General features: G+C 43.9%; 1 protein-coding gene across 1 annotated transcript in view; it reads left to right on the top strand.

The window, feature by feature from the left end:
- Positions 1–26291, top strand: part of LOC122798552 (autophagy-related protein 9A-like) — a 1381959-nt gene that overhangs the window by 866547 nt on the left and 489121 nt on the right. The gene's annotated exons all lie outside the window — the stretch shown is intronic.

The following is a 26291-nucleotide window of genomic DNA, read 5'->3' as shown; positions in this document are numbered from 1 at the left end:
TTTGCCTTCATCTATTGCTTTGGTGATCTTTTCCAGAAATTAACCAGACTGAGTAAGCATGACCTGCCCTTGACAAATCTAAACTGACACGGGTCCAGTGTTTGAAGGTTCTGTATGTCCTGACTGATTAATTCCATTATAAGTCTTTCTTTGGCTTTGCATACGAGGCTGGTCAGACTTATGGGTCTGTAACTGCCTGTGTCTCTGGAAGCTGCTTTCTTATGCAGGGAAGTGACACTAGCTGATGTTCTTCGTGTTTCACTGTTGCAGTCATCACATTTGGGTTGTCCCTGCCAGGGTAGCTCTCGGCCGGCCCGAATACCAGAGGCTTAGTGTTTCTGCGTCGGTTGCTGTCACTTGAGGACTGATGTCAGGTCATCAGTAGTATAAAGTAAGGTCATCAGTAGTATAAAGTAAGGCAGCCGACGCCATTACATCAGTATTTCTTGCCTTGGAGCCCGAAGCAGAAGCAGTTCACATGAGTGACGGTTGGCCGCTACCTGAGTTTTTGTCTCCAAATTGAAGTTGAATTCTAAAGCTAAGTACTCCATTGGGGATCCTTTTTTCTTGGACTAACGGATGTCAGAAAAAGTTATTAATTGTCTCGCCTGTGGAAAGCAAGTACTACACCTTGACTTCCACTCTTATTGCGTCAGTTATTTAGGCCCAGACCACGACATCTCCCACTGTCGCTTCTGTACTTTGTTCAGTGCCAGAACTATCCGTCGTCGGGCTGTAGCGAGATATTTTCATGTACAGTCTTCGAACTCTGATATGGCTTTGGTAAGCCAAACAACAGCAGATCTTCTTAAAAAACGTAAAGATAAAGACAGAGACAGACCGCACAGGTCCAAACCTACTGACGATGCTTCTGTTAAGCTAGTTGTCAGTCCTCCAGTACTCAGTGAGGTGCTTTTGCAGCCCCTGATGCCCACTTCTGTTGATTCGCAGGCCGCTACCGAGACCCTTTCAGAGTCCGGTATGCCATAAGACTCTTCGACTAAGGATCCTGCGTTCATCTCCACCTCGGATGGGTCCGGAGCTGCTGAGCAGGCACCGGCTTCCAAGGAAGTCCTTCTCACTACCGAATCTCGATACAAACAATGTCTTCTTTTGCGACTACCATTCTTTCAAAAATGACTGAGTTTCTTAGCCCCAGGTTCACACCACACCCAAGAAACCAATGACCCACTCTCAGGTGCCTGGTACTTTGCCTCAGTCTCAAATGCTTAAAATGGTGGAAGACCTTGTCGTGCTGATCAGGAGAAGCCCAGCTATGCCATCAAAAAGGAAAAGAGATCTGTCTCTTGTAGTTTTGTCTGAACAAGAGTCAGATGAATCTGATGCATCTGTCTATGAAGACATGCATTCCCTCTCCACTTATGAGGTTTCTGATGCAGAGGACTCAATTCTTTCAGCCTCTCCCCAAAGGATTTTTCCTTTTGGGAAACCCTGCATACTTTAACCCCTCCCAGACTATGTCAAATCTTCTAAGTTGTTGGATGCTCCCTTGCACAAAGATAACTTATTTGGCACTAAGGCAGAAGAGCTCTTAAAAAAAGATGGAAGAAAAAGCAAAATCTAGGGAAACAGTTAAGGATTTCTTACAAGTACACCCCCCCCCCCCCAGGTTCAGCAGGCATTGTCCCTCCAAGCACTGGTCCTTTCCTGCTCCGAATAAACCAGCCCAGCCTAGGCTCTGTGGAAACAGACCCCCTAGACAACAGTCCCAGGGATTGCAGAGATGTAAGCAGTGGACTACCTCCACTTCGAAACCAGGGACTACTCATGTACCAACTCTTTTGCTCAACGTTTTTTGGAATTCATAAATTCCAACACCTTGGATCAACTTATCCACACCCCCACCAGGGGCAGCAATATCCTAGACCTGGTCATTACCAACACGGACGACCGGTGTTCCACATCAGAGGCCAATTACTCGTTGGTCAGATCTGACCACAAGCTAATCAGCCTAGACATCCACATCCTGCCCCCACCCCCCATTAGGGAAACCACAGTAAAAAATTTCTCCAAAGCCAACTTCACACTTCTTAAGACAGAAGTGGCAAACTTCATGACACCCATGCAGACGGATATTAGAGGTACGACTGCTGAATCCTACACAAATGCACTTTATAAGCACTTACATGAGTGCATGGATCGTGCTATCCCTAACAGAACCAAGATGCTATCCTCCAAAAAATGGAAGCCAATCTGGTAGTCCCCTGCCATAAACAAACTCTACAACAGAAGAAAGAAATTGTTGCAAAAAAGATTAAAATCCCATGACTGGAAGAACTCCCTGGTCAGCCTTAGTAAGAAGCTGAGATCTCTCATAAAATCCTCCAAAGCTAGTTATGAAAACAAAATTGCCACTGGTTCTAAAGACAACCACAAAGCATTCTATGTCTATGTCAAGAATCTCAATGGCAACATTCAGATCTGCTCTGAGTTGCAGCACAATGGCACTAAATACACAGAACCAAATGATATTGCCAACATCCTGGCAGATAGGTTCAGTGCTAACTTTACCCCCCTCCCCCAAAGGGCCCATCTCTTTACCAGAAGAATGCAAAGTTTCTGTAATCACGGCTGCACAGGTAAAAACCACACTCTCCAAAGCCAAGAACGCAGCATCCATGGGACCTGACAACATCCCAGGTTGCTTTCTACATGAACTACAGAATGAACTGTCACCCATCTAAGCACCATGTTCAGTCATAGCCTCACCTCAGGCTTTGTGCCCACTGAATGGCACACAATGACGGTTATCCCACTCCACAAAGGGGAGCCACCCGGGAATTACCGCCCCATTAGCCTAACGAGCTTGGTTTGTAAGACCATGAAACATATAATCATGGAACTTATAAACAAAGACATTGGTAATCTCCACACTCTTGACCCCACCCAGTTCTGGTTTGTAAAAGGCATATCATGTCTCCTAAACCTGACTGACTTCTTTGAAGCAGTCACCAAAGCCGTAGATGAGGGTAAGGTGGTTCACACAGCTTATCTAGATCTTGCCAAGGCTTTTGACACCATCCCCCCCTCTGGAATTATAAATAAACTCACTAAACTAGGTATAAATCCCTATGTCACAAGATGGGTTGCCAACTGGCTCACTGACAGAACCCACACTGTGAAAGTAGCAGACTCCAAATCCGACTTCAGACCAGTGACAAGTGGAGTATCACAGGTTTCAGTCCTGGGTCCTCTCCTGTTTGGTGTCTACTTTTCTGAAGTACAGGCTAACACAGAAGGTCTTTGGATAATGAAGTTCACAGATGACTGCAAACTAGGAGCCATAATTGAAACTCCTAACGATGTGGACATCCTACAAAAGGGCCTCACTGAGACAGATGCCTAGTGTCAAAGCCATGGCCTCAAGCTGAATGCCAAAAAGTGCATTGCCATCCCCTTTGGTAAAAACTCTGTACCCATGAGCTTCCACATAGGTGGTGGTCTACTTAATACCGAAAGTGTGATAAGAGACCTTGGGACACAGGTGGACAGTAGTCTCTCCTTTGATAATCACATCACCACAGTAGTCAGGAAATCCTTCTACGTGGCACACCTCATCACAAAAGGTTTCTCATACAGGAAAAAGGAGGTCATTATTCCCCTCTACTTGTCACTTGGACCGATTATAGAGTACAATGCCCCTTTTGGTATGTACCTCCAAAGACATCTACAACAACTGGAAAGGCTGCAGAAATACCACACAAAGAGGATTACTGGCCTCAAACAGATGCCCTACGCAGACCTTCTCAAAAAACTCCAGCTTTACTCCGTCACATATCGCCTACTCCGAGGCGATCTCTGCCTAACATACAAAGCTATGTCAAACCCAGAGCTGTTGGACATGCTCCACTTAAAGAAATCCAATCCCTCTGAGCTACACACTCTAGGAACCTAAACCTTGTCACCACAATAAACAGAACATACTGGAGGGATAGATTCCTGTCCCAGAGACCTCCCATACTCTGGAACAAACTACCTATCTATATCAAACATAGCTCCTCATTAGCACTCTTCAAGAAAAATCTTCATGATTGGATGGGAAATAAGAAATTTATCCTGGGGATCACCTCTGTGGCTCTACTCGACAGGGGCACAGGAAAATAATTTTCTTGGGTGGCGAAAGCCAAGGTACCTTTTTGGCTAGGCTTTTATAGGCCCTAGGGCCGATAGCCTAGTACCTACCTATAAACCACCCCTTTATGGTAAGAACTCACAATGACTCCCCTCCTCCCACCTCTGTTCACCTTCACTTACCTCTAGGAGGAAAACTCTCTTTTCACTCAAGCAACTGGGCCACCACAACCAAGGACCAATGGGTTCTGAACATTGTGTCTCAGGGATACAAATTTTCCTTCTATACCCTTCCCAACCCCAAAAGGGTTCCCAGATCTACCACCAAATCAGTGGGCAGAGGCTCAAAAGCAAATCCTTTCCCCTTCTCTCTATGAGAGCAGTAGAGCACGTTCCTGCAGAACAGATAGGCCAAGTCTTCTACTCCAGACTTTTTCTGGTGCCCAGAAAAGAGAGCACCTGGCGCTCCATCCTCGATCTCTCAATTCTAAACACCTTCCCGGTGATCCCAAAATTCAAAATGCTCACCCTCCAGCAGCTGCTACCCATGCTCTTCAAGGATGCTTGGCTAGCCACCCTAGATCTAAAAGAGGCCTACCTCCCACATTAAGTAGCTATCAGGGAATTATGCAGGAAATATCTCCGCTTCAGGGCAGGATCTCAATACTTTCAGTTCTATGCACTTCCCTTTGGCTTATCTACTGCTTCCAGAGTTTTTACAAAATGTCTGGCTCCAGCCATTGCATTTTGCAGACAAAGAAATATTAAAATTTACCCATACTTAGACAACTGCCTTATTCAGGCAGACAGCCAGGAAAGCTGCTCAAGCACCTGGCCTTTGTAAAGACACTACTAACCTCCCTAAGGTACACAATCAATGAAAATGAATCCAAACAGGTGCCCACCCAAAGGATAATCTTCCTGGGCGCAAGTCTGGACACAGCATCCTAGATGGCATTCCTTACACCAGAAAAACACATTTTCCTGACAACCTACTTCTCTCAACTAGCAGCCAGGCCCCAGCTATTTGCAAGGAAGATCCTGCAAGCTGTGTGGTTCATGGCATCTTGCATACTACTCATTTCATGTGCCAGACTGCAGTGCTACCTAAAAATCCTTTGGTATCAACACTCTCAAGACTTGGAAAATCTTCTACCTATAATTCCTTGCCTCAGAAAGGAATTTATTTTGTGGGCAACAGCATGCTCCCACAACAAGGGACTGCCCTTCAGCAAACCAATAGCTAGCCAAACCATTACAACGGACGCTTCAGACCACGGTTGGGGAGCACACATGGAGGGCAGATGTATTCAAGGACTATGGTCACAAAAGGAGCTACGCATGCACATAAACCAAAAGGAAATGCTGGCAGTGATACATGCAATCGAGGCCTTCAAACTCTTTCTGCATCAAGGCCACCTGCTAATAAGGACAGACAACACCACAGTTATGTGGTACATAAACAAGCAAGGAGGCACCCATTCCTACCCTCTTTGCAGACTGGCAATGAATCTATGGGAACTTTCCTTGAAACTCAATATAGAGCTGCAATCCCAGTTTGTGCCAGGAAAAGACAATATACTGGCGGACAGCTTAAGCAGAAATATCATGGATGCACACGAATGGATGCTGCACCCAGACATCTTCCTACAGATAACACAATCATGGGGAAGGCCAGACATAGATCTTTTTGCCTCCCCCCACAATCATCAGCTGAAGAAATTCTGCTCAAGGACATACCACCCACAAGCATGGAAAGTGGACGCCCTATCTTTCAGCTGGAGAACTCTAACAGTGTATGCATTTCCACCTCTTCCATTAATGACCAAGGTCTTACTGAAGATCAGGACAGAGCAGCCAAAAGTGATTCTGATAGCTCCAGACTGGCCAAGACAGCACTGGTACCCACTGTTAAAGAGCATGTCACGCACGAAACCATGGCCTCTTCCTCAATGGCCACTTCTCCTGACACAGCACAATTACAAAACTCTGCATTCCAACCTGAAAACCTTGCAACTAACAGCCTGGAAAATACCTTGACTCCTCCTCAGGATAAGCTATCCAAGAGAGTGAAGGATATCATCATGGAAGCTCGCAGGCCTTCCACAAGAAAGGCATATTCAGAAAAATGGAAAAGATTTCACACTTGGAGCACCACAAAGGGCCTAGATGCGACAGTGATGAACATGGCACATATCCTGGAATACTTGGCAGAAATGCTCCATAATGGCCTGTCTTACTCTTCCATTAAAATTCATGCTTCAGCAATTTCAGCAGAGCACAATACTGACCCACCTGTCTTTTCTCATCCTCTCCTAAGACAGTTTCTAAGAGGAATTAAAAACATCAGTCCTCCAAGGAAACCTCCAGTGCCTACTTGGGACCTTAACTTCGTGTTGGAAAAACTAACTCTGCCTCCCTTTGAACCAGCAGCATCTGCAGAACTACAGTTCCTGTCTTGGAAGACTGCCTTCCTTCTGGCCATAACCTCAGCAAGAAGAGTATCTGAGTTACAGGCCCTCATGGCAGTACAGCCATTTCTTATTTTTCATCAGGACAGAGTGTCATTGAGAACCAATCCTTCATTTATGCCAAAGGTGGTATCCAGGGTCTCATTAAACCAAGCTATTCACCTGCCTACCTTCTTTCCAAATCCACAAAACAAAGGGGAGAAACTATGCACACCCTGGACATAGACAGTTGCGCTACTACTTGGACAGAACTAAAAGCTACAGAAAAACTGACCAGCTGTTGTAGCATATGCTGCTGGTGCACAAGGAAAAGCAATTTCAAACAGACAATTTCAAAATGGATAGGAATTGCATTCTTTTGTTATTCCTTTCATGGAAAACTGTGCCAGCTAACATTAGACCTCATTCCACCAGAGCCACAGCCACCTCCACAGCCTTCTTAAGAGGGTGGCTACCAAGGACATTTTAGAAGCTGCTACATGGAGCTCCGTGCATACATTTTCCAAGCATTACAATTTACCTTTATATTCCAGATCCAGAGCAGGCTTTGCTACGGCAGTCCTGCAGGGCATTTTAGCTACACCATCCTTTACATAGATCCTCCACCCCAGTTGGCTATGGTATTCTACCCATATGTGATGACTGCAGATGCATCCTTGAAGGACATAGTACAGTTTTGTACCTACCATAAATGTAGATGTCCGATAGGTATGCATCTGCAGTCATACCCTCCCTCCTTCCCTCTGGTATTATTGGGTACCTCATAGCTAGTGGGGATCTATTATGGTGTATTTTTTATGTTTGTATATGTATATATATATATATATATATATATATATATATTTGCATATATTTGCATGTTTGGAATTTATGCATTTCTCCAAATTTAGCCTTCCTTTGAGGGCACCTGGCATCTGGGGCAAAAAAACTGAGGAAGATGGGCTGCTTTTATACCCCAGTCTACAAAAATTATAGTGTCCCCAGCCTTTAAAGCTATTCCTTCTTTCCACAACATAGACAATTCTTCTTTTTGAATTGAAATGACAGTGACATGACTAACATAGGACTGGGTTGTTTTCCAGCTTTTGCACCTATTAAGTTCATTCGGTGTGCCCCTTCTATTTTAATATATTCAATAAAAAAGTTCAGTCATGAGCTAAGGCAGTTCTTTATGAGCACTTTCAATCCTTCTCCCTTTACTTGATCTGGGAATGCCATGAATTTCAAGCAGTCTTTCTGAGATCTATCTTCTAGTTCTGATAACTTCATACTTTATTGCATGCTCTGCCATTTTTTTTTTATTCTTTATCTGTAGAATGTATTTCAGTTATTTAATTTTGAGTGTCTAGACAGACCAGCTTCTGTTTTTGCAGTCTTTTGCTACATAAAATAAGATTTGTTGTAGATTTATAGTTCATATTCCTTTTAACGTATCTAAGAAACCATGTTAATTGCTCGTTTAATGTTGGATGCCACAAGTTAAAGAAAGAAGCAGCGTTTTGTTATTGTAGGGTTTGGGGATGGGGTCCTGTATCATTACAGTTTTCGTTCCTTCTATTTATTTTAACTTTTGAAATGATGTTTAAGGCAAAAAAGCAGCCAAATTGCATGCATGTAGATTATCTGCTAGTGTATTGCTAGCTTTTAAGTGTTTGTGTGCTGTTAATGTCTAGGTTTGAAGAGAGTGAGTGTGTGTGTGTGTGTGTGTGTGTGTGTGTGTGTGTGTATCATCTGGTCCTTCACTGTATATTCTTTCTTTTGTTTTTTGGGACATTCATTTGCTGCCTGACTTTTATTTACTTCTGGTTTGATTTCCATTCCTGCTTGACGCCGATAACTTCTCTGCTTAATGTAGCAGAAGCATATCTTTGATTTATCTGCTCATGTTTCAAAACTTTCACTACATTTGGATCTAGTGAGGTCAGTAAATATGTGTGGAGTCCCACGAATGCAGATCTGTACATGTAATCAGTTTCAAGGAGGCCCATCCCTCCTTTGGAACGGGGAATATATAATCTTGGTATGCACTAAATTTTTATAAATCATTTGGTGAGCATGAAGCATCCTTTTCGTTTTCCTATCTAATCTATTCAATATGTTTTGGGGCCAGTCAATCACTCCAGAACTGTAAGTTAGGACAGGAAGAGCAAATTGGTTTATAGTCTGGATTTTGTTCCTCGATGTCAACACTGTTTTCAGGATTAATTTAAGTCTTCTAAAGTATTCCTTACTAAGTTTTATATGCATTTGTTCATGTTTTATTTTTGAGCCTTCATCGGTTCCCAAATATTTATATGCTCCCTCTTGCTCAGTTCTTTTATATGACATTCTTGTTTCAAACTGATTTCCTGGTGCTGCAGTTTTCCTGCTTTAAAGGTTGCTTTTGCACATTTATCAAGACCAAATGACATTCTTATATCACCTGAAAAAGTTTTGACAACTTGCAGTTGTACTTTCAGTTCCTCATCTGATGAGCTGTACAGTTTTAAATCACCAGCAACGAGAAGATGAAAAGTATTTACATTTTGCCAAGTCAGTTTTCAGTGTAAAACCAATTGTTTTGTTTATCAGATGATACACTGTGTTGTAGAATTTGAAATCCGTGTTAGTAGCATAATTGTCTTTGATGCAGAAGGCTATGGATTCTGCTCCCACACCATGTAGATGGAGTTTTGATAGTGCAGTGCCCATTTGGTTGCTGATTTGTCCCTAATTACTTCCTCCATACTTAATGGATTTCCGCCTATGTGGTAGTTTATGGGCACTTTGTTTTTCCCAAAGGGGATGACTATACACTTCTTGGCGTTTAGTTTTAGGCCATGGCTTTGGCACCAGTTGTCCGTCTCTGTGAGACGCTTCTGGAGGATGCCTGTGTCAGCTGGAGAGTCGATTATGGCACCCAGTTTGCAGTCGTTCATAGGTTCATAGATTAGATTCATAGATTAGAATTTTTGGTGCATTTTAAGGGTGGATAGGGTTTTACACTCCTAAGTATGTCCTCCTTTGTATGAGATGCCTAGCAACTATGAACTTGTCAGTTTTAGTAATTTCCTATTGCAATATTACCAGTTTAGCAATTTTTAATGTGATATAGGCAATTAATTCTTCAAGTGCAACAGGCACTGAATTTGTAGATGAAACATTGAGATGTAAAGTTGTTTGCCAGTGGCAATCTCTTCATTAGTTACAGATTTCTTTAATGTGGAATTGTTCAGATGATTTCTCTTCTGCAGAGATTGTTTGTATTGAGTGATATTGGTAGATTGTAATGACAGAAGTCTGAGTGGCTTTTTATGGTTGAAATTTTCTGAAATGGGTAGTTTTGTCATTATTGGTTTATACATTGTGATTCTTTGCTTATTAAAAGAATGTTTAAAACTACACATTTAAAACACATTCTAACAAGTGGTGCTATATTACATAAATAATATAATTTAATGCAATCATGAAGTTAAATCAAAGAATAAATACATGTATGCATGGCCGTAAAAATGTGTGTAAGGAGTCGCTTTTGAAAACAGCCCAAATGCAAACTTAATCCTCCACTGACCGGATGCATTTTCTATACATATGGGTTTTCATGCAGTTTCAGTGGCAGAGAATTGTACCGTTCATGCTAAGCCTATTTTCATTGTATTGTTTAGCAAATGGCTATCTGTGTTTGTGCTGTTCTAGCTTAAGCTTCTATACACAGGGAGGAGAGAGGTTGTTATTCTACTTTCACTGAGCTGTAAGCTTGCTCGCCTACCCCAGAGTAAATTAAACTGTTTAGATTAACCTAAGCAACCCTTTGAACCAAGGCACATGGGCTTCTATTTTCTGAAGACATGACTTTTATAGTAAAGTATGTGTGAAGGAGAAACAGATTAAAGCAGGTTTATTAAAGGAAATTTCCACCTTCACCTGCAGTTTAAACTACATTACAAGGTATCCTTTCTTCTATGCATTTAAAAAAAGAAAGGAAATGACTGGACTGCCTTTCTTGGAGTGAATGACTGGAGTGGCTTTTCTGGGGAGTGACCTACCTGTGGGCATGGCTTGTAGGGGTGTTTCATGAGTATGGTGTGGGTGGAGCTTAAGGGGCGCCGGAGCACTACTTCGCCTAGGGCGGCATATCAGCTAAGGCCGCCCCTGGTGTTCTCCTTATCAAAACAAACAACAACACTGTGATGTGGTACATCAACAAGCAGGGAGGGACTCACTCCTACCCTCTGTGCAGGCTGGCCATGACCCTTTGGCTCACTGCCTCTTCCCTGAAATTACACCTGTTAGCACAATACCTACCAGGCTCTCTCAACTCTCTGGCAGACCAATTAAGCAGAAAACTTCTGGACTCACACAAGTGGCAACTCAACCAGAAGTACCTTAACCCTAATAACTCAGAAATGGGGATCCCCAAAGGTTGTCCTGTTTGCCTCCCACACCAACCATCAGCTCAGAAAATTCTGCACCACAGAGCATCACTGCCTGGCTTGGAAAGTGGATGCCCTGTCCTTCCCCTGAGTCAGTCTTTTGGTCTGTGCCTTTCATCCCCAAGGTACTGCTCAGAATAAGAGAGGAAAAACCAAGAACCATTCTTTTAGCTTCAGACTGGCCCCAACATTGATACCCCTTGCTGCGCAGCCTGTCCCTGCTGTCTCCATAGCATCTTCCTCAGATTCCAAACCTCCTGACCCAGAGGGAAGGGGAATTCATGCATCCCAAATTGCAGACACTCAGTTTGGCAGCTTGACTTATTCCCTAACCCCAAATCAATTTGCCACTCTGAGTAAACAGGTTCTGGATGTTATCTGTGAGTCCAGACAGCCTAGCACCAGAAAGTCTTATGCAGATAAATGGAAAAGGTTCTACACCTGGGTCCAGGCTAAGGAAGCCAATATGGCACAGCCTTCCATCCCTCTCATCCTGGATTATTTAGCTGACCTACTGCACAGTGGATGTTCATCGTGTTACCCTGCTGCAGTCATCACACTTGGGTTATCCTGTCGTCAGGCGGTCCCGCAGTCGGCCGGATTTCCAAAGTCTTGGTCCGACGTTGGTTGTTGTCGCCTCATCCCTGACGTCAGTGCGCCAGGGGTACATATACTGCAACCGACACCATTTTCTTCAGTCTTTCTTGCCGCGCGGTGCCCGAAGCAGAAGCAGTTCGCAAGTGACGGTCGGCCGACTCCTGAGATTATCGAATTCGAATTTCAGACCGAAGTCTTCTATAAAGCTAAGTAGCCCATTGGGGAAACTTTTCTTGCCTCAGACCGATGTCAGAAAAAGTTAACAATTGTATTTCTTGTGGGAAGCAAATACCTCATAAGGATTTTCATTCTTATTGCATACATTGCCTAGGCCCTGATCACAATGTCACTTCTTGTCGTTTTTGTGCTAGGTTTAATAAGCGTACTGTTAAAAGGCGTTTTGATTTCGCACGCCACTTTTTTGGTAGAAAATGTAACTATAACATGCCGTCGGAGCTACCGACTACCGGCGTGCACAAAAAAACGCAGGGACAAGGATCGACAGCCAAGGCCTAAACCCGATTCCGAGGCCTCTGTTGATCCGGTCTCCGGTTCTCCGGTTATCAGTGAGGCTCTGATGCAGCCCCTGACAACCGCAGTCCTGGAATCCGAGACCGCTACGGATATTTTGACGGAATGTACTAGGCCGACGCAGCCTTTTACTTCAGGCCCTTCCGACGATATACCTTTTAACGACGTTGGTGCTTCGGAAACGCCATCGGTTTCTGAGGGCGTTTTCAGACCGACGACTCTCACAGTCAAAACGTTTTCTAAGTCTAAGACTCCTTCTAAAGCTAAAAAGACTACACTTCAGTCTCCTGTTCAAGGCCCTATGCCTAAGAAACAGATGCTCAAAATGGCTGAAGATTTGATTTCTCTTATCAGGGGTTCACAGCCTCCTCCTGACAAAAGGCCTAGACAAGAGGAAGATTCTGCTTCTTCTGAGCAACTGTCTATTTCTTCGGATTCCTCTGAAGACCAAGACTATTCCTACTCTCCTTATGAAGATTCTGATGCTGAGGACTCTATTCCCTCAGTTTCCCCTTCTGAAGACTACTCTTTTGGGGAAACTTTACACACTATGAGGAAACATTTCCAATGGGAAGGTCAGGATTTCTCTGATTCCAAGAAAAGGCTCAGAGAGTTTCTTTTACTCCCCCAACACAGACCTCTAGCCATCCCACCTGTTTTGGACATTGTGGATGATGTCTATTTAGAATCCAGTTTCAACCCAGACTCTCTACCTCCTGCTCCGGCTAAGCCTGACAGATACTACAGAATACCTGATTCCCACAAATTTCTTTACGAAAGCCCAGTAGCTGACTCTGGGACTATCTCCCAGGGTCCCAAGGGGGCTAAGGCTTCCATGGCTAAAAACTCAGTGCCTTCTGCGAGGGACTCTAGAGCACTAGACAGGTGGGGGAAAAAGGTTTACACCTCAGCCACATTAGCTATGAGAGCACTAAATTGTCAGTTTCATATGCTCAGGTATCAGCAGTTTCTAATCTCTCAGTTAAAACAAAAGATAACATCCCTTCCCCAACAATCTGAATTGAAAGAAGTACAGGATTTGTTGCACGCCACCGAGCAGGTGGGCAAACATACCTTACAATGTGGGTTTGATTCTTTGGAGGCCTCCTGCAGAGCAGCTGTGACTGGATCAATTATACGTAGGCATGCTTGGTTAAAGGAACAAAGTCTACCTGATCATGTCAAAGCAAAACTACTGGATGCACCCTTACAGCAGGATGTTCTTTTTGGAGTTAAAGCAGAAGAAGTGCTAAAGAAAATGGAAGATAAGGCAAAATCAATGCAGACAGTCAAAGATTTCCTACAGGTACAAACCCCCTCGCTTCAGCAGAAACTGGCCAACAAAAAATTGGTCCTTTCCAGCCACTGACGGACCTCAGAGGGGTAAATACAGGCGCCCAAGGGGCAGAGGACAACCACAAGCCCAGTATAAACCTCACCAATGGGGCACTCCAACCCAGAAAGGAGGAGAAGACAGGTCTCAACCCACCAGAAGGCAAACTCAATGATTTGCACCTTGACTGGCCAAACAAAGATCTTTTGTTAGCCCCCTGGGGGGAAAACTAGCACTTTTTGCAGACAACTGGCACATGGTCACAAAGGACAAATGGGTCCTAGACATTATTTTACGAGGATACAGATTCCACTTTCACACCTTGCCAATGAAGAGGAACCAAACCTGCCACTAAATCAAAGGGCAGAGGCTCAAAAACAAATTACAGCTCTCATGGCCATGAGAGCCATTCAACGGTTACCGATTCAAGAGCAAGGCCAAGGATTTTACTCAAGGCTCTTTCTAGTACCCAGAAAGAACAATGCTTGGAGACCAATTCTAGATCTTTCAATTCTAAACACTTGCCTACAAGTCCCAAAATTCAAGATGCTAACACTAGAGCAGCTACTTCCCATGCTGGGCAAAGAAGCATGGCTGGTAACGTTGGACCTCAAGGAGGCATACCTGCATGTCCCTGTCAGACAAAGTTGCAGAAGATACCTCTGTTTCATTGCAGGTTCAACCCATTACCAATTCTCTGCACTGCCCTTTGGCTTATCTACTGCGCCCAGAGTTTTCACAAAATGCCTGGCACCAGTAATTGCATACTGCAGACAAAGAGGAATTCAAATATATCCATACCTGGACGACTGCCTCATCCAAGCAGAAAGAAAAGACATTCTCTTACATCATCTGGCTTTTGTGAAGCATCTATTAAATTGTCTGGGGTACACAGTAAACGAAAAGAAGTCAAAACTAGTACCCTCACAAAAAATGACATTCCTGGGTGCCAGGTTGGACACAACAGCCCAGAAGGCTTATCTTACACCAGACAAGCAACTACAACTGACTCAATATTTCAAGACAGTGGCAACAAAGACCCAATTAACTGCAAGAAAAATTCTGCAGACTTTGGGTTTCATGGCATCTTGCATTCTGATAATACCATTTGCAAAACTGCATATGAGGAAATTACAGTGGTACCTAAAAAGTGTATAGTCTCAAAACAGCCACAGCTTGGACACAGTGATATCTCTCATTCCCTGCCTTCAACAGGAATTTCTGTGGTGGGCACAGGCATGTCACCTCAATAAGGGTCAGCCTTTCACCTTGCCCCCAACCAGGCAAACTATCACAACAGACGCTTCAGACTATGCCTGGGGGGCACACATGGCAGGGCAATGCGTTCAAGGCCTATGGACTGCAGAACAAAGAAAACTGCACATAAATCAAAAAGAGATGCTAGCTGTACAGAAAGCTCTGACAGCCTTCAAGGATCTTCTACACCCAGGACAACTTGCAATAAAGATGGACAACACCACAGTAATGTGGTACATAAACAAACAAGGTGGCACACATTCCTACCCTCTTTGCAGGCAAGCAATAATCTTATGGAACACAGCTCTGGCCTACCAAGTCCAGTTACAAGCTCAATTCCTGCCAGGACAGAAAAACACATTGGCAGAAGACCTAAGCAGAAACATCAAAGATCCCCATGAGTGGAAGCTAGACTCACAAATATTTACAATGATAACTCAAAAATGGGGCCTACCAAATATAGACCTGTTTGCCAGTCCTCAAAACTACCAACTGACAAAATTTTGTACAAGGACATTCCACCATCAAGCTAGGAAAATGGACGCTCTCTCCTTCAGTTGGAAAACCCTGACAGCATATGCCTTTCCTCGATTACCTCTTCTCACAAAGGTTCTTTTGAAGGTCAAAAAGGAGAAACCTCGACTGATTCTCATAGCCCCAGACTGGCCACGCCAACACTGGTACCCGCTATTGAAGAATATGGCTCACAGCCCACCATGGATATTGCCTCAAATACCTCATTTGCTCATGCAGCAAAACAAACAGATTCTACACAGCCAGCTAAAAACCTTAAACCTGGCTGCATGGCGAATCTTTTAAACATCCAACCAGCCCCTCTTTCACAAGCAGTTCTGGATGTTATTCTGGAAGCCAGAAGGCCAAGCACCAGGAAGGCTTACTCGGACAAATGGAAAAGGTTTTCTGCCTGGAACCAAGCTAAAGGCCAAGACACAACTCAGCCTCATATGCCTCACATTCTGCAGTATTTAGCAGAGATGTTGCACAAAGGACTTTCCTTCTCCTCAATTAAAATCCATGCTTCAGCTATTTCAGCTCACTACGACACAAATCCACCTTTATTTTCACATCCTCTTCTAAAGCAGTTCCTCAGAGGGGCAAAAAACATTAGACCACCTAGAAGAGCTCCCACACCAACATGGGACCTCAACTTTGTTCTGGAAAAACTAACCTTACCTCCCTTTGAACCAGCTTCTTCTGCAGACCTTCAGTTCCTATCTTGGAAGACTGCCCTGCTCCTGGCAATAACTTCTGCTAGGAGAGTCTCAGAATTACAGGCACTAATGGCAGTGGAACCTTTCCTCATTTTTCATCAAGACAGAGTTTCTGTACGAACTAATCCTTCCTTCATGCCTAAGGTGGTTTCCAGTGTAGCTTTAAATCAAACCATCCATTTACCCACTTTCTTTCCCAATCCACACAACAAAGGTGAGAGACTCTTGCATTCCTTGGACATTCACAGGCAGCTTCGTTACTACTTGGACAAAACTAAGGCTTTCAGAAAAACTGACCAGCTCTTTGTATCCTATGCTACAGCTTCTCAAGGGAGGGCTATATCCAAACAAACCATTTCTAAATGGATAGGCCATTGCATACGGTTCTGTTATACCCATCATGGAAAACCAGATGTTCTTCATCTCACATTGCTGCAGTCCTTACACTTGGGTAGTCCGCTGTCCTCGGTCGGCCCGAATATCAAAGTATAAGGCTGACGTCGGTCAAGGCACATTAGACTGACATCAGGACGTCAGGGTACAAATGCGCATGACCGACGTCATATCCTCAGTCTTTTATGCCGCATGGTCCGATGCAGAAGCAGCGTTGCAAGTGCCATTCGGCGTTCTGAAATTTTTCGAGTTCGGAGTTTCAGACCGAGTCAAAGTTGGCTAAGTACCCCGTTGGGGAATATTTTAGTTTTTTCTTGCCTCAGTGGTTTACCGGATGTCAGAAAAAGTGAATAACTGAATTTCTTGTGGGAAACAGATACCGCATAGAGATTATCATACTTTGTGTATTCCTTGCTTAGGGCCTGAGCACGACGTTGTTGGGTGTCGCTTTGTGCTAGATTCAATAAGCGCACTATTAAGAGAAGGTTAGACTGTGCCAGGTTAGTCTTCGGGAAGCGGTGCAATTACAATATGCCGTCGGATGCTCCAATGCCCGCTTCTTCGAAGAAGCGCAAGGATAAAGCAGCTAAGTCCAGGCAAGATGAGTCATCCGTACCGGACGCCGGTTCTTTAGAGGTGTCGGTGGAGCCGGTGGTTCCACCGGAGGTTTCTCTGGAGTCCCAGGGGGAGACCTTGTTATTGCAGGATGTGGCCTCTCAGGAGGCAGGTCAGGCTGAAGGGGCTTCTTAGGTTACTGTACTCCCCTCCCTTCCTAGGGTGGTTAGGCCTTCTCCTTCTGTTTCCAAGGCTTCCCCCAGAGGCAGGCCAGGTTTAGCTTCAGTTGGGGTCACTCCTAGTTCTTCAGGATCTGTGCCCAAGAAGCATATGCTTAAAATGGCAGAAGATTTGATTACTTTGATTAGAGGTTCTTTGCCCCCTCCTGATAAGAGGCCTAGGGTGGAACCTGAGTTGGGGAGTTTTGAGCAGGCTTCAGATGTTTCAGAGTCTTCGGCTGAAGATTTGCAGGAGTATTCTCCTTATTCTGATTCTGATGTGGATGATTCTACTCCTTCTGCTTCTCCTCCTGAGGATTTTTCTTTTTCAGAGACTCTTCATTCCATGAGGGAGCATTTTAAGTGGGAAGGTCAGGACTTCTCTGATTCCAGGAAAAGGCTTAGGGAATTTTTGTTTTTACTCCAGCATAGGCCTTTGGCTATACCTCCTGTTCTGGATGTTGTGGAGGATGTGTTTGCAGAGGCTTCTCTTAATCCTGATTCTTTGCCTCCTGCTCCTGTTAAACCGGATAGGTACTATAGGGTGCCTGAAGCTCATAAGTATCTTTTTAAGAGTCCTAGGGTGGACCCAGAAACTGTCAGTCAGGGGCCTAAGGGGTTAAGGCTTCTGTTGTTAAAAATCCGTTCCTCCAGATAAAGAGGCCAGGGCTTTGGATAGGTGGGGAAAGAAAGTCTATACTTCTTCCACCCTAGCTATGAGGGCTCTGAATTGCCAGTTTCACATGTTGAAATACCAAAACTATCTACTTTCTCAGTTGAAGTCTAAGGTAGATGCTCTGGCGGAAGGTATTGAGTGTAAAGAGTTACAAGATTTGGTACATGTCTCTGAACAAGTGGGTAAGCATTCTTTGCAATGTGGTTTTGATGCTGTACAGGCCTCGCCCAGGGTGGCTGCCACTGGGTCAGTTCTTCGCAGGCACGCCTGGCTGAGGGATCAGAATTTATCTGAACATGTTAAGACGAGGATTTTAGATGCTCCTTTACAATCTGATGTGTTGTTTGGTTCACCTGTTGAGGCAGTCTTAAAGAAAATGGAAGACAAGGCTAAGTCTATGCAGACTGTTAAAGATTTTTGCAGGTCCAGCCTCCAAGTTTAGCAGAAATTGGCCTACCAAGGGGTGGACGATCCTTCTTATGATTCCCAGTCTAGGGGTAGGTCTAGACGTGGTAGGGGCAGAGCTCAGGGCTCTTTCAGGCCTAGAACAGGGAGTTCACCTGCACAGTCTTCTGGTGAGGGTAGGGGTCAGTCCTTTCAAACAGACCCAATGACCTACCTTTTCAGCTGCCAGAGCTTTCGCCTGGCAGCACCTTTGGGAGGAAGGTTGGCACTTTTCAAGGAAAACTGGAGTTTAATTACCCAAGACAGATGGGTATTGGATATCATACACCGAGGTTACAGGTTTTATTTCCATACCTTGCCTCCTTTCAAAGGCATGCCAGACGCTCCTCCTCAGCAAAGAATAGAGGCTCACAAACAAATTTCTCTGCTGCTCCAAATAGGGGCCATACAACCGGTCCCTCTGTCAGAAGTGGGCCTAGGATTTTATTCTCGCCTGTTCCTAGTACCAAAGAAGGGGAACACGTGGAGACCAATTTTGGATTTATCTATCCTCAACACTTATCTGGACATTCCCAAGTTCAAAATGTTGACGTTACAACAGCTTTTACCTCTGCTGGGCAAAGATCACTGGATGGTGACTCTGGATCTCAAAGAGGCTTACCTTCATGTTCCTATCAGACTAAGTTGCAGGAAGTATCTACATTTTCGGGCTGGGACTTCTCATTATCAGTTCTCTGCATTGCCCTTTGGCTTATCTACTGCACCCAGAGTGTTCACGAAGGTTCTGGCTCCAGTGATAGCTTTCTTCAGGCTAAGAGGAATACAGATCTATCCTTATTTGGACGATTGCCTGATTCTGGCTCAAGGAAAGGACGAACTTCTTCATCATCTACATTATGTGATAGCAGTGCTAAGATGCCTGGGGTATTCTGTGAACGAAATAAAGTCCAGTCTAGTACCCTCTCAGGACATGTGCTTTCTGGGTGTGAGACTGAATACAGCATCCCAGATGGCCTTTTGACCCCGGACAAACAACAGAATCTTTCTTTACTTCCATCAATTGTCTCATCAGTCCAGGCTGACTGCAAGGACAGTCCTTCAAGCCTTGGGGTTCATGGCATCTTGTATTCTGGTGCTTCCCAATGCCAAACTGCATATGAGGAAGCTACAATGGTATCTCAAAAATGTATGGACACAGCACTGCCAGGATATGGACACTGTCATTCAGATAATACCTTGCATTCAAAAGGAATTTTGTGGTGGGCTCAGGAATGTCACCTAAACAAGGGACTCTCTGTGACCCGGCCAGAGGCGAGTCAGATTCTAACGACAGATGCCTCAGACAAAGCTTGGGGAGCTCATCTAAATGGAAAGTGGATACAAGACAAGTGGCCTGCCAGACTTCTACATCTACATATCAATCTGAAGGAGATGTTAGCAGTCCAATTTGCATTAATAGCTTTCAAGGATTTACTTCTTCCAGGGCAGGTGTTGATTCTAACAGACAACACAACTGTCATGTGGTACATCAACAAGCAAGGGGGGACACATTCTTATCCTCTGTGCAGACAAGCAATGATTTTGTGGGAGACTGCTCTCAGTTTACAGCTAAATCTTCAGGCAAGGTTTCTGCCGAGCACAGAACTCCTTAGCAGATGTATTGAGCAGACAAATAATGGATCCCCACGAGTGGAAATTGGATCCTCAAGTTTTTCAGAAATTGACAGTGTCATGGGGAACTCCAGACATAGATCTGTTCACTTCTCCACTAAACTACCAGCTGCCAAAGTTTTGCACAAAAAGTTTTCATCCCACAGCCTGGAAAGTGGATGCTCTTTCATTCAATTGGAGCAATCTTCATGTGTATGCCTTTCCTCCTCTGCCTCTCCTCCCAAAGGTACTTCTGAAGGTCAGACAGGACAAACCAAAGATGATTTTAATAGCTCCAGATTGGCCTCGACAGCATTGGTACCCACTACTGAGAAGTCTGGTACGGAAGCCGCCATGGCCTTTACCTTAGATTCCACACCTGCTGTCTCAGGAGAACAGTCATTTACTCAATGTCAAACTTCACTCTCTTCATCTGACAGCCTGGCATATTCTGTTTTAAACCCTGGAGGGTTTCAGCTTCCACAGCGAGTTTTGAAAGTTATTTTGGAGGCCAGAAGGCCTAGTACAAGGAAAGTGTACGCAGATAAATGGAAGAGATTTTTATTTTGGAGTGCAGCAAAAGCATTTGATGTTTCTAAGCCTAATTTAAGTGTGGCTCTTCAATATCTTACTGAGTTACTGGACAAAGGTTTGTCCTTCTCCTTTATTAAGGTTCATGCTGCAGCAATTTCTGCTCACTATGATTGTGACCCACCATTGTTTTCTCATCCTTTGTTTAAGCAATTCCTTAGAGGGGCAAAGAATATAAGACCCCACGAAGAGCTCCTACTCCTGCTTGGGATCTCAATTTTGTGTTGGAGAAACTCACTCTACAACCTTTTGAGCCTGCAGCTACTGCTGAGTTGAAATATTTATCATGGAAGACTGCTTTTTTGTTAGCCATTACCTCTGCGAGAAGGGTTTCTGAATTACAGGCCCTTATGGCAGTTGAGCCTTTCTTAATTTTCCATAAGGATAGGGTATCTTTGCGTACTAATCCTTCCTTTATGCCTAAAGTGGTTTCTAGTGTGGCTTTAAACCAAACTATTCATTTGCCTACCTTTTATGCAAACCCCCAAAATAAAGGGGAAAAGATTTTGCACACTTTGGATATACACAGGCAGTTGCGATATTATTTGAGCAGAACTAAAGGGTTCAGGCAGTCTCAGCAGTTATTTGTTTCTTTTGCTTTGAGTTCTCAGGGCAAGCCTGTGTCAAAACAAACTATTTCTAGGTGGATTGGGTGTTGTATTGCTTTCTGTTATTCCCATCATGGCAAGGAGGTTCCATTTGGGATTAGGCCTCATTCCACTAGGGCTACTGCCACTTCAACAGCTTTTTTAAGGGGGGTGGCAACTAAAGATATCTTGGAGGCAGCTACCTGGAGTTCAGTGCATACTTTCTCTAAGCATTATCACCTTCCACTTTACTCTAAATCTAGGGCTGGTTTTGCCACTGCTATTTTACAGGGCATTTTGGCAGCCCCTGCTTCTTTATAGTTGTGCCATCCTCCCTTACCTCTGCTTTGGGATTCTACCCAAGTGTAAGGACTGCAGCAATGTGAGATGAAGAACATAGTACAGTTTTGTACCTACCATAAATGTAGATGTTCGAAGATCCACATTGCTGCAGTCCAATTTACCCTCCCTCCTTCCCCTCTGTGGTTAGAGGCGGTTGTGTGGGCTGGATGGTACATATTGTGTATATTGTATATATTGTACATATTATTACTGTTAGGGTGGTTGGTTGGTTGTTTGTTGTCTTTGGATTTTTGACCTTTCTTGTTAGGGTCTTCTGACATCTGGGGCAAGAAAAGACTGAGGATATGACGTCGGTCATGCGCATTTGTACCCTGACGTCCTGATGTCAGTCTAATGCGCCTTGACCGACGTCAGCCTTATACTTTGATATTCGGGCCGACCGAGGACAGCGGACTACCCAAGTGTAAGGACTGCAGCAATGTGGATCTTCGAACATCTACATTTATGATAGGTACAAAACTGTACTTTCCTACTACCATTAGATCCCACTCTACCAGGGCAACAGCTACTTCTACAACCTTTCTCAGAGGGGTCCCTACCAAGGAAATTTTAGAAGCTGCAACTTGGAGTTCAGTACACACCTTCACCAAACACTATCACCTACCTCTTTATTCTAAGTCCAGGGCAGGCTTCGCCACTGCAGTTCTGCAGGGCCTCATTGCCTCCACTAACCCTCTATGATACCTCCACCCTGCCTTAGCTTTGGGACTCAACCCAAGTGTGATGACTGCAGCAGGGTAACACGATGAACATAGTACAGTTTTGTACCTACCATAAATGTAGATGTTCGAGTGTTCACCCTGCTGCAGTCCAGGTTACCCTCCCTCCAACCCCTCTGATCTTTTGGCTAAATCTCTGCTATGCCTTACTGATGTATTTGCTTATAGCTGAAGGGATTTTGTGTTTGTACAGTGTTCACACCATTTGGTACTAATTTTGATCACCTTTTTGGGGGGCACCTGACATCTGTGGCAAGAAAAACTGAAGAAAATGGCGTCAGTTGCAGTATATGTATCCCTGGCGCACTGACGTCAGGGATGAGGCGACAACAACTGACGTCGGACCAAGACTTTGGAAATCCGGCGACTGCCAGACCGCCTGACGACAGGATAACCCAAGTGTGATGACTGCAGCAGGGTGAACACTCAAACATCTACATTTATGGTAGGTACAAAACTGTACTTTTCTCCTTCTCTAGAAAAATTCATGCCTCTGCTATTTCTGCTCATTTTTCCACTGAGCAGCCCCTTTTCTCACACCCTTTGATCAAACAGTTCCTCAGAGGGGCTAGCAACTTGAGGCCCCCCAGAAGGGCACCAACGCCAGCTTGGGATCTTAACTTTGCCTTGGAAAAGCTCACCCTGCCCCCTTTTGAGCCAGCTTCTTCTGCAGAGCTAAAATTTCTCTCCTGGAGGACAGCTTTCTTTCTAGCCATCACTTCAGCCAGAAGAGTCTCTGAGCTGCAAGCACTCATGGCTGTGGAATCTTTCATCATCTTCCATGCAGACAGGGTATCCCTCAGAACTAACCCATCCTTCATGCCCAAGGTGGTATCTAGTGTGGCTCTCAACCAATCCATTCATCTGCCCACCTTCTTTCCTAATCCCCAGAACAAGGGAGAATGGATTCTTCACTGTCTAGATGTGCACGGATAGCTCAGATTCTACCTGGACAGGACTAAATCCTTCAGAAAGTCTGAGCAGTTGCTGGGTAGCTTTGCTACAGGGGCAGAAGGCAAAGCCATATCCAAGCAAACCATTTCCAAATGGATATCACACTGCATCCATTTCTGCTACAAACAACATGGAAAGCCTCCCCCAAGGGTGTCAGGACACACTCCACCAGAGCAGCCTCCACCTCTGCAGCTTTCCTAAGAGGAGTCCCCACCAGGGACATCCTTGAGGCTGCCACCTGGACATCTGTTCACACTTTTACCAAGCATTACCACCTGCCTCTCTTCTCCAAATCCAGGGCAGTGTTTGCCTCTGCAGTCTTGCATGGCATCCTAGCCAGCCCCTAGTTTCCTTGACTGCCTCCACCCATTTCCTCAGCTTTGGGAATCTACCCAAATGTGATGACTGCAACAGTGAATACACTCTATCATCTACATTTATGGTAAGTGTTCCCAACTGTACTGCATCCATTCACTTAGTACAAATGCTGTATGGAGGCTGAGATTGAACAGTGTTGTTAGGGTTGTTGCTAAATCATGCTCTATGCTATTTAAGATACATCCAGGGATATTGTTAGGATGCATTGATGCAATATTGTTACTTTTGATAGCACTTTCATAACTTGGTCTTGTTTGATAGCAGGATCTACCATTTTGGGAATTACTCATTACTTTTGGTAAAAATTAATTTCCTTTTATTATAAAGTTTGTTGATATTATGGTTCCACCATGTGTGTTTGTTTCTGTTGTTTGCCCTGCACTTGTTCCTCTGGGGTACATGCTGGTATAGTGTGGTGGTGTACATTTCTACACATTCAGTGGCATTAACTGGGCTTGGTGGGGATTTGAAACTTACCAATATTACCACATAGGCGTAGTTAGTAAGTGTCAAAAGAAATTTCTAAAGGTACCGTGATTAGAAGGGATCTCTCATTTCAGTTTATTTCAAAGGAGACTGCTCTATGGTCAAACCTAACAAGTGATGAAAATATGCAAGGGATGGTGCAAGATGCTGCCGTGTTAATAAGGACAAGATCCTTGATGTTATCCCCCTAGTGGTATTCTGACTCTTTGTGCGAGGGCATTTGTATTGATAAAGTCCAGGAATTTCTGTGCTTGTACACTAGTGGCTGTGTAGGTTTCCAGTTTGTAGTTGGATAGTTTAGATCTCCTATGAAAATATTGGGTTTAATACTGACTATTATCATGATTATTATTATTATTATTACAATGTTTTTATTGAAACTGGCTTTGTGGCTATGTCCCTCTGTGGTTCTGTCATGCTTTTGCAAGGCAGCAGAAGAAAAGCAGAGCTTCTCGTTGGCGAGAGACACACCCACAAAGACATGACAGAACCACTGAGGGACAGTGTAGGATGCACTGTAACAAGCGGCCTTAAACACACACACACACACACACACACACACACACACACACACACACACACACACACACACACACACTTGCATCTCTCTACAGCATTTCCTCCAGCAGAAAAAATGCTGAGCTTCTCTTCGGCAAGGGGGACACACTTTCACAAACTATTTTTACACTGCCTGCAACTAGCCCACAGAGTGGAATGGATGCTACGGATTACTTAAAAATTGTATCAGGCTTTAAGTGACAGCATTATATGGCATAACTGTGGAATCACCCTGAGAACGAAAACCAAAATCAGATATCTCAAAAAATAATACATGTCATAAGCTGCCTGCAGTAGCACATCAAAAATTGCCCTTTTTAACAAACTAACAAACTATTGGGCTCTATAAAGAGATATAATCATAGAAACCTGCTGCAGAACACATGTACAAATAAAATTAATTCCTGCACAAGTAAGGAGGTTGTGGCTTTACCACCGTAACTCAGAATTCCTGTATCCCAACATGTCTGTCATTTACAGGTCCAGCACCCCCTGACCTTCACCTAGAGTTAACAAAAACACACTGACATGTTCTGAGGGAAGATAAAAACTCAAAATTAACTTCGTATTCTAAACCTCCATCTGTTATTACTCAGTCCTGCCTGGTAATGTTGTCTTAGCCAGTACAGCAAATATGAAAAAAAATAGGACAAAAAAAAATCAAGAGTCCTTTTAATGGAACAGTCAAAACACATAAAGGGATGCTGCACATAACTGTGAAGTTCTGATTCCTCAACTTCGCTGGTTAACATTTGGAACTGCCATCGGCAATAAAAGTTGTGCTTCTCACAAGAACTCACCAAACAAGAATAAAATCACCATCTAGAGATCCTCAGTGCACATTGTGGTTCCAGTATACACAGACAACTACAGTAAACGTAAGAAATAATGTCCAAATGTCAGTCAAGTCAAACATGACACACACAAGAAAAAGTAAAACTGAAATGCAGGATAACGACATCAACAACTGAGTACTACAAATTGCTGTAATGGATGTGATGTCACACAAGGACCGCCGAATCAGACAGAAGTACTAATTACTCCCCCAACACACACACGCACAACACACACAGCCCCAAAAGACAATAGTAGAAGAGTGCTTCTAATCAGAGGCACTTTTAAGATATTATTCACGTGAAAAAATGACAGAAGAAGTGAGTGTGAATTAATATACGTTTTCTAAAATAAAAGAAGGCTTTTCTGTGGTTCTGTAACGTTCCTTGTTCAACAGAGGAAAAAACACTCAGCTTCTCATTGGCATTTTTTCGTCTGTCTATCTAATTGTCTTCTTACTGTATTTATCGTGCAATGTGACAGAACCACACAGGAACACATATTTTACTTAAATTCTAAAAAGGAATAAAATAAAAATATATAAAAAATTACTTTTTAAATAAAGAAACACAGGCAAGCTGCTTTCAGAATAGTAAGCTAGTTAAGTTATTGAAGTCAATTATTTTTTGCTCATATCGTGACATTATACTTGGAGAAGGTTAGTACCATTACTGCTCAGAGGTAGACCCATTCCTGCCTTGGACACAAATATTCAGAGAGCTGAATCTTGTCTCTCTTCATGTAGTCCAGGGAGGTATAACTCAAGTCATTGACATTGGCATGAACTACGGCAGAGTCATACTGGTAGTTGGTACAAGGATTTAAGTGCATACGTGATATGATGTTTCTGGCACTGCCCAGCCTGATAAGATGAATTGCAGTATGTGTTATAATGGAGTCATGTATAACAAGAATGTTTGGTTGGGTTGATAGCTGCCTTACAGGCTCAGCATCTGTGACTTTGGAACTTCTTGTGAGGAAGTAGGCAATATGCTGAGT

Source organism: Protopterus annectens, chromosome 3.part1, assembly GCF_019279795.1.
Source record: "Protopterus annectens isolate FY-2018-M chromosome 3.part1, PAN1.0, whole genome shotgun sequence".
Lineage (NCBI taxonomy): Eukaryota > Metazoa > Chordata > Ceratodontiformes > Protopteridae > Protopterus > Protopterus annectens.
The sequence above is the reverse complement of the archived record's forward strand: the minus strand, read 5'-3'. Positions and strand labels throughout refer to the sequence as shown.